Source organism: Equus przewalskii, chromosome 10 (genome assembly GCF_037783145.1).
Source record: "Equus przewalskii isolate Varuska chromosome 10, EquPr2, whole genome shotgun sequence".
NCBI classification, from domain to species: Eukaryota; Metazoa; Chordata; class Mammalia; order Perissodactyla; family Equidae; genus Equus; species Equus przewalskii.
In genome coordinates, this window is record NC_091840.1 from 52240037 (window position 1) to 52250017 (window position 9981).

At 41.8% G+C, this 9981-nt stretch overlaps 1 long non-coding RNA gene across 1 annotated transcript; it reads left to right on the forward strand.

The window, feature by feature from the left end:
* The first annotated feature begins 1236 nt into the window (after window positions 1–1236).
* Window positions 1237–8467, forward strand: LOC139073961 (uncharacterized). Its single transcript, XR_011523191.1, has 3 exons — window positions 1237–2861; window positions 6490–7915; window positions 8252–8467. It is a non-coding gene; the product is annotated as an uncharacterized lncRNA (long non-coding RNA).
* The last annotated feature ends 1514 nt before the right edge of the window (window positions 8468–9981 follow it).

Here is a 9981-nt window from a genome sequence, read left to right on the forward strand (position 1 = left end):
TGACTTCTGGTTAGCCAAAACTTTCACATTTGATTATGTCAGGTGGCAATGAATGCTATGAAGGATAATTAAGCAGCATGGGGGGGAGTATAAAAATAAAGGTAAGGACAATCTTGTTAGACCATCAAAGGGGCCAATTGTTAACATGGGAAAAGTACAATAAATACAATAAATGATTTCTCCTGTATTTCCAGACTTTCTGGACACTCTGTAACACTCTGTAGTGTATTAACAATTGGACTCATGACTTTAAACTCAGGCGTACTTCACCTGGAAAGGTGTGTGGAGATTGAAGAAAAATGTATTGCTTATTTTGTCTTAAAAAAGCAGCATACCATTTAAAAATAAGTTTACCTTACATTTCCCAATGTTTTGAACATGCTTCTGAGTGCTCACGTGCAAGGAACGCCTTCCCCAGGGGGCATCTACTCTCACACTCCTCCAGGCTCATAGTCCCTCTTTCAGAGAGGACAGAGGGAGGAGCTAGTGTCTGTCTTTCTTTTTTTTCCATCATCTTCCAGTGGAGAGGTGGTACAGGTCTGACTCAGGGGCCAGGAATGGCCTCACCATTACTTGGAGGTAAGAGGGTCCCCTGACTAAGGTAGTGTTAGTGGCTCCACCACTAAGGGGCGCTAAGGGGCCCCTGGGCAAAGTCTCATGTTTCTTCCCGAAGCAGATGGATCTGTTTCCTCTCCCAACACATCTGCTTTGTGGCATCGCCCCCTGTTCCAGGTCCTGCCCTCCCAATGCCACACCCTGAAGGAGTTCTTTGCCACCAGCTCAGGGAGGGTGTGCTTTGGCTGAGGGAGAGAGGAGGGAAGACAGGTTTGCCACAATCTGGACAGGTCTTGCCCTTGGGATCCTGAGAGAAAAGGAGTCCCCAGAACTGACAGGAGCCATGTCCCCAGGACACTGTCCTGTTTCCTTAGAAAACAAGTTCTTTCAGGTCTTTTCTTTTCCTTGTTTAGACTGAAGGTACTTCCTGGACCCAAAGGGAAGGTAAGTGGAAGCACTCTGAACCAGCAACCATTTCGGCATCCAGGACACATGAGACAACAAATAGGTGCTTTCACTCAAAGATACGGGATGGGGGATGAGAGAGGAACTGGGTTTCATCTCCCTTTCTCTCTCACCTGTCTAATCTATTTATCACCTGTCTATCTGTCATCGAATCTATGATCCATCCATCCATCGTCCATCCATTGGGGAGCGGGTGGGTGGGGGGAAGATGGAGATAGCAGAGTGTTTTGTTTAAACACAAATGCTGTAGAAAATTCTTTCGGGTAAGAGTAACTCAATCTTGGAGTTACTGTTAGCTTTAAGATGTGAGAGTGTAGTGTTGTGTTATAATTTTTAAGTTCTTGAGCTTTCAGCTCAGTTCTAAAGAAGCTTTTCATCTCCTCACTAGGTTTTTGCCTTACGTGAGATACTTACAACAAGACCATGGTGGGGTCTCCCATAACAGCCCCACCGTCCTTCGAGTCAGAACTCCACAGGCGCCCATATTGAAACATGCACTCATTTACTTCAACAAAGATAAATGACGTAAATGTACATTTCCTAAAAAACCCCTACCGAGTCCAGGGTTTGCACTCACTGAAGAACTTACTTAAAGCTTTTCTTAATGGATTGATTAAGCCTTTCTCAGGATGTAAGAACTGTTTTGAACTAGTTACTTAAGCAAGTTTCATGTGACGTGAGAATTATTTATGTGTCATCTACCCATTCACCCATCTCCTTTGTTTATAATGATCTCCGCATCTGAGTCTTAAAAAATACAGTAAGTTGGATATATCACCCGTCTATAACAGAGCAAGTTATTTTCCTTGACTGTTCATGTCCTCATTCCCTGGACCTGCCTCCACCACACATGAATACAGTCTGAAAGTGGAAAATGCAATAATTAACCAGTTCCTTATTTTACATGGAACCCAGGAATTGGTTGTTTCCATATGTGGTGTCCCATGAAGTATATTTGGTCAATCTTCAAGGCTTCCTCCCAAACACCACCACCTCTGTGTTGCCCTCCCCAGACCCTGACACAGACTCAGGCCGTCCTCCCGCTGCGGGGGAGCTGTCCTCCCATTACAGCAGATGTCGCATGGCATGGTTTGGGTTTACCTGTCTGTGCTCTTAGGAGGTGTGATCTTCTTCAAACCAAGTGGCAATAATGACGGATGTCGGTGAAGGGAAGGGAGAATACACAGAGGCATAGCCCTGTGTAGATGGGGAAACTGAGGCCTAGATGGTGAAAGGACTTGAGTCAGGGAACAAGAATGACGTGCTCTCCTCTAGTCCCCTCTGGCAATAACTGAATCACCCCAACTTCAGGGTTTTGGACATCTAGTTCAGAAGCCTCTACATACATATGTGTGAAAATCTTTCCAGAAGTATAGGGTTATTTATTAACATAAGATACAAACACATTGTACTAAAATAATCTCTGAGTTGTATTTGTAGTACAAAACAGTTGTCCAACCAAAGGTGTGACACAAAACTCCAGTCACGGAAAGCTGGGCTCAAAAGGATCAGTTTTAGAGCTGAGCTTGAGCTCCTTCTACATGGCTGTTTGGGAGACTCTGGTCTTTGATTTTCCAAGGGCGATCAGAGACAGGGATGCCAGGAAGGGGCACTGTGAGTGAGCATGCAGCGTATGTCCTCTTCCTTAACTTGGTCAGACTCGGAAGTGGGGAGTGTTAGCATTGTGTCTTTTCTCATTCCAGAATCAGAAGGCTGAGCCCATTAATGGTTCCTCACCAGACCTTCTTTGGTCCACTCGCTGTCTTCACTCTTCGCTCATCCTTGGAGGGTACCAGAGGCCATATTGGGTCTTACTTTTTGCGATGCCCCATAGGAGAAAGGTAAAGAGGCTTAGCAGAGGGAAGGGGTATATAAGATTTTCTCATTCAGTACAGAGAATATTGGAAGAAAGTGCTAATTAAGTACTGCAGTAATCCTTATTGCTTCCATGTTCTACTTCTTGTAATTTTTCTTTTTTATAATCTCCTCTAATCCTTAGTCAATAGCCTCCTTATCAGTCAACAAACTCAAATTTCAGACCTGCTTTGGTTTGCATATGAGTTACTCCTTAGAGGAGCTTTAGATATGTGCTAAGAAGACTACTTGGGCAAATAAGGGCTAAATAATGTTTTAATATGACGTTTCTCTAACTCATCTTCAAAAACATGCTGAGATGGACTGGATAGCAAATAACAACGTAGATGTCAAAATAACTTTCTAAAAATTGAACTAATAAAAGAACTAGAAGAAAATATTGTGACTAGTATCTGGGGAAGTCTAATAGAATAAGCAAAGAAAGAACTATAATAGGAGAGGACAAATATTTGATTGTATACAAATTTTAAAATTTCTCCACATCAGAAGCAAGCTAAGAAACATATTTAGGAAATATCTGTATATCTATCTCTAAAGAAATATATAGCTACAGATTTAGATGCATCTATAGAGCTAGAGACAGGTAGATATAGCTAATAAATACTTCATATATGAAGCACAGTTTTATAAATAATAGGCAGATAGTAAAATAGTTAAGCGCATGAGCAAAAAATTCATAAAATAAAGAGAATTGACCAGTAAACACACAGATATTTAAAGCAAGTGATATATTTCAGACCGGAAGAAATGAAAAGCAATTACATTACCTTGGGTAAAGTTAGGAAAGGGCACAGGATGACCAGAATTTTCATATGTTTACCGGCGGGAGTGAAAATTGATGAAACTTTCTATTGGATTGTTTTCTTTGAAAAAGAGCTTCAGGGGCTGGCCCCGTGGCCGAGTGGTTAAGTTCGCGCGCTCCGCTGCAGGCGGCCCAGTGTTTCGTTGGTTCGAATCCTGGGCGCGGACATGGCACTGCTCATCAAACCACGCTGAGGCAGCGTCCCACATGCCACAACTAGAAGGACCCACAACGAAGAATATACAACTACGTACTGGGGGACTTTGGGGAGAAAAAGGAAAAAAATAAAATCTTTAAAAAAAAAAAAAAAGAGTTTCAAAATGTTAATGACCCAGCACTTACACTTTTAGGAATTTATCTAGATCAGACACGGGCTAATTACTGGGAAAATGTTTATGATATACTTTCAGGTGAATAAGGAGGTTTACAAAATTGTAAACTATTTTGTAAACAAAATGTGATTTCGTTTACTATTTTGTAACTATTTCGTAAACAAAATATGATTTCTGTTATTATTTAAATGTAAATACTTTAAAAAGACCAGATTGGAAAGATTTACTCAAAAATGTTAACAATGGTTAGAGCTGGGTAAGTAAGAAGGGGCAGATTTTAAGTTTTCTCTTCATGCTTTCCAACTTTTCTATATTTTTCTATATTGAGCCATCTATTACTTACATAATAAAAAAGTTCATATTTTTAAAATAAGTTGTTGCTGCAAATAGCAGAGACACTAACGTTTAGCAAACCAACCCTACTCCATCCCTGGGATGGTGCAACAATTCTGATTTCAATTGTAGTTCTTTTTCCTTCAGTCTAGACCAGGGCCGTCTATTAGAAGTTTCTGCAAAGACAGAAATGTTATATATCTGTGCTATTCAATGTGAAATCTACTAGCCACATGTGGTGATGGAGCACTTGAGATGTGGCTGGTGTGACTTTGAAATTTTATTTAACTTTAATTTTAAAAGCTACATGTGGCTGGTGGTCTATACCCTGGTTATGGTGTATGTGTGTCCCAACAGTGTCCCAAGGATAAGCCTTTGTCAATGGCATTCCTGTCCACTCTCTCTCGGAGTCTCATCCACTTTACTTTCAATAGGGGATTCCTGTAGCCACAGCTCAGGTCGAGATTCCTCTCCTGAGCACTGCAATCACATTTCCAACTTCCTGCCGGACATTTTCACTTGGCTGTCCTGTCATCCTCTCAGACGCAACTTGTTAACTCACAGGTCTTCATCTTCCCCTTGGAAAAATACCTCCTGCTCTGTAGATGGTAAATTCAATCTCTTAGTCCCCCAGGTTATAAACCTTGGAGCCGTCTTTCGCACCGAGTTTCCAACCTCAAAGATTTTCCTTTCAGTATCTCCCATATATGTCACTCCCTTCATTTCCACTTTCAAGGCTTTAACTCCTTATGCACAGAAAACTCAGCTCTCAATCAATTTCTGCATCTTTATGTGCACTTCCAGGAGCTCCACCCTGAATCCACAATATATGCTTCCTAACAGGTCGTTCGTTCACTTTCATTCCACAACCACTGTAGAACACTTAGTGTGTTGAGGACGCTGTGCTAGGTGCTGTGAGGGGCACAGGGCATGGATAGGATATGCTTCCTGTGCACAACACACTTGCAGTCTAGTCTGTGATTTGCAACTTGACCAAAATAAAGATGTCCAGTACCATAGCACGGACCTGCAGAAGGGCTGTGGAAGTTCTAAGAAGGAAGAAATTACAATATTGATGAAAATCAATGAAAACACAGGTTTAAAGTTTGATAAAATGGGATGCCATAGGAGGGAAGTGGTAGGACTGTTGAAAAGGTTTCAAGGAAAGACAAGAAAAGCAGAGGTGGAGCCAATCAACTGAGAAGTAGGTCCAAGGTCCCCGTGATGCTGAAGAGCAGGTTCAGAGGAGGGAGGCAGAGGGGGAGTGGTGGAGAGTGAGTAACCACAGCAGAGTTCACCATCTGAACATTTACTTTCTGGGAAATCAACTCTGCATCCTGAGGGAAGGAGACAAAACCAACACATAAAAAACAAACTAAAATATGTTTTTCCTACAGCATGGCTTCTGAACACAAGCCAAGTATCTCATATGTTTCCCAGCTGAAAAACAACCATTTAGTCCAATGTCAGGAAAAGCTGGCTGTTTCGGCTACGTTGGACTTTACTGAAAGAAGGCATAGTCTAAAGATGATCAACATTCTTTTTTTATGGGTGACTTGCAGGATTTTTCAAGGGAAAATTTAGCAATTTTCAATGTTTGGAATTTGAACTGGCTTTAGACGTAACTTCCATCTAAGATGTGATTCCCTGATTACCTAGTGATCAAGGGGAGAGAAATTCAGAGCTTGAGATCTTAGAGTCATCTTCAGTAGAGAATAAGGTGAAGTTGTTAATATATCCCAAAATAACAGTAGAGATTTCATATTTAGAATGCCTACTATGTACCGATCAGGATGTTAGTTGCTAAGATTTCAGAGATGAATGAACCTATGGATAAAGAGTTTTACAGGCGATAAACAGAGGAAGCACTTCTGACTGGAGGGTGGGGATGTATGGGGACAGCATAAACCATCGCAGGAAACTGGGAATGTTTTAGGGTGACGCTTGCCTAGTTGGAGCAGTTGGTTTGTGCAGGATGTTAATTAAATACAAATCTAAAGAGAGGTCTGTGGATGCCAGGATGGATAGTAAGGAGATATTGAATACTTTGGACCAAGGGAGCAACATAATAAAAGCTTTATTTCAAGAATATTCTTGTCTTATAACGATTATGCTTTTCTATTTTAGAAAACCAAAACCTATGAATCACATCCAAAACTAAGTGAAAGATTTGAACCCGGTAGGGAGTATTGCTACTGCAAGCATTTGCTGAAAGGACAGAGAATCTGAAAACTCGAAAGCTCTGGGTGAAGAGTTGGACTGGAGCGAGGAGAGTGGTCGCCGGCACAATGAAGTATTTTGAGTTTGATGTTTTCTGACCCTCTGAAGCTAAACTATAGCCCATTTCATTTTCAAACAGCCTCCCGGGAGCCCTGGGATGACCTCAGTCAGGATGTTCTCAAACATAATCTAGCCTGCGCAGTAACCTGACAAGAATTGGTTTATTTAAGGAACGTGGTGGGTCTTTTAGCCTCTAAAGGAACCCATAGGTCATTTGTAAAGGAACCAGCATGACCTGTTGGAACTTCTCTTGGCACTGATGCTCAGCCGTTTCAGGTTAGAACTTTGTTGCTTTGAGCTGGAAGCTCCACTGAAACTTGTGTAATGGAGACCACATAAAATGTAGTTTCCCTTAAGATTTTAGGATGAGCAGACAAGGACTTTAAAACAGCTCTAATTAATTCAAGAAAGTAGAGGGAAGTGTGGAGAATTTCACCAGAGAACTGGGATCTTTTAAAAAATAGTCAAATGGGGATTCTAAAAATGAAACAAAAATGCAGCATGAGAAATTAAGAACTCAGTAGATGGATTTAACAGCAGAATGGATGCAGCAGAAGACAAGATGAGTAAATGCAACTATGGGTCAATTGAAAATATTCCTAGAGTGAAATAAACAAACAGCAAAATATCATTTAATGGAATACCTTGCATCAAGACCAAAAATACAAACTACTGATATACGCAATAAATGGAATGACTCAAGAAGAATTGCGTAAACAAATGAAGCAAAACACACAAAAAGTATATACTCTGTGATTCCATTTCTATGAAAGTCAAGAACAGGTATAACTTATCTATGAATGACAGGCGTCAAAATGGCGGCTACTTCTGAGGAGTGGTATTGGACAGGTGTGAGGCAACATTCTGGGGCGATCGAAATGTTCTGTACCTTGGTCACCTGATCTGCGTGGTGATTACACAGGTGTTCCATTTGTAAAATTTCATTGAGCTGTACACTTAAGGTTTGTGTACTTTACTGTGTATAAGAAATAGCTCAATTTAAAAAATACCAGAGAAGATATTTCTTCCCCATGTGTTTCCTCTTGTTTACTCTTTCTCATCTTTTCACGCTGGAAGGAAGGCCCCTTCGTGTCCTCAGCTATTTTTACGGACGCTGGAAAGTCTGTCAAGGAGGAAGGGGCCTGAAGGCCTTCAGGAAGCTGAAGACTGCATACCATGAGTCACTGCGCTTGGAGGTGAGGAAAGTCAAGTCTCCTTCGGCGAGTATCTACCCTGGGGTCCGGAGGAAGCCAGTCGAGACCTCGGCTTCCTGGTGAGTAAACACAGCTTTTCAGAAATACTAAGATGGCAGAAGGTGGAGCTTTGGGGACCCTGGAAAACTTTGACAAAAAGTAGTCTAAACATTTTTAAGTCATTAAAAAAAATAGAGAGAATGCATATAATGTCAGTGTCTTTTGGGACCTGCTGTATGCAGTGGAGGAGTTGAAAAGGAATAATTGTGGCCTAAGTGGAAAATAATTCTGATATTCTCGTGAAAGGAGTCAGGAAGGGTTTAGCACTTAACCGAAGAGCAGCGGTAGGAATTTAGGCTGAGAAGGAGGAGACCCCGGGGACTTCAGCACAGGCCACCTCTGCTCACTCCGTCCAGCCAAGTTCAGCTGTCCAGTCCTCCGAGGCTTCGTCTGCCCCTTCAGCGTTTTCCTCCAAGGACAGATCAAACCACCGGAGCAGTCCATGCACAGTTGGGACGAGCCACGTGGTTTTGCCTTATTGGCTCTCAGTTTGGATTTCTGGGAACACGTCGAGTCTCTGAGTGGGGAGTCCAGGTAAGCAGGAGGGACTTGGAAGAAGTGGTGAGTGAAGAACTGACTTGGAAGGAAGGAAGGGTGAGATTTTATGGCTGAGCTGAAAGGAAGTTATAGAGCCCCTAGGGAGCCAAGGCCCTTTGAGTGACGGGAGACTAGTCCAAATTTTCAGCCAGATCAAATTTTTGAATAGCTTTTTTGTTTTTTTTTAAAAGCATTTGAAGCCTTCTCATGTGCACAAGAACGCTTAGCTGGCCTGGCATTTTCAAAGGGTTTATATTGTGGACAGAGCAAAGGTGGAAGATATTTATGCATACCCCTGATTATTTATTGTGTAAAGCTTTGAAATGCATGAGTGTCTAAATGAGCACATCCTTATTGAATACACATGGATGAGGTGGACCTGGGCTCCCTTCTGTTGGATGGATCCCTAGGAACGACAATAGTGCTCTCACTCCCTGACAGCTGGGCAGTGCCAACTTAGAACATGGAAACAGAATGGGTCTGAGGCTCTTCCCCTCCTCCAAGGCCCCTGTCTCATTGCCCACAGAATCAGGATAATCCGGGACTAAGGTCTTCTCACCAAGAAACCTCAGGTTTAAGTAATTCTTTAGATTGTGAGAAGGTATCTTCTCATTCTGAATTACTCATGACTGATCAAAAGAAAGAAATGTTCTAACAGAGTCCACGTTCTTGTTTTCTAGTGAGGAGGCATGTGGAACAGAAGATAAAAAAGTGAGTCAACATATTTTCCTTGTTTAAACATTGAATACTCAGTTCAATTAGGATGGAATTAGATTACAATGGGAGTCTGGGTGGGCCTTTATTTGGGTAGGGTTGCAAGGTTGGGCCTGAAATAGAGATAGATTGACTCATCTCCATCCATCCATCCATCCATCCATCCATCCATCCATCCACCCATCCCTCTACCCAATTAACATTTATTGACTAAATGCTATGTGTTAGACACTGTTCTAGGCTTTTAGGGTACTCTGCTGATGAGGGCAGACAAAGTCTTTGCTCTCACGAAGCTATATTGTAGTCAGGGAGACACACAAAAAAAGCCAAGTAAATGTTTCCTTATAGTGATACATGTTATGAAGAAAATAAAACGGGGTGATATCCCAAACAACCGGGAGATGGTTGACAACTACTGTGGGTTCCAGTTCAAATCCCTTTGACTATAGACATTCCTTACTCCTAGTTAAACTTTTTTCTTCTAAATTCTTCCACAGTGAGTATTTGGGTCCTCTTTCTGAGATTTTTTTGTCTGGTTGGGTAAATTGCCGTTGTGGGACAGGATTTATTGTGCTTATTCAATAACCCATATGTTTGTATGCAAAATCTGCCTGGAAAAAGACACAGGAAGAAACCCATCAAGATAGAGAGAGGCTTGTGGAATTCTGGAACAGGAGACAAGAGATGGAGTTTACTTTATAGCTCTTTAAGTCCGTAGGGATCATACGTAAATCAGTGATGACGTATTAAGCTCCTCTCAACCTCGGCAGGAGGGAGCCAGTCCCTCTGACTCACTGGCATGTCATTGCTCCACACAGATGGCTCATTGATGGAA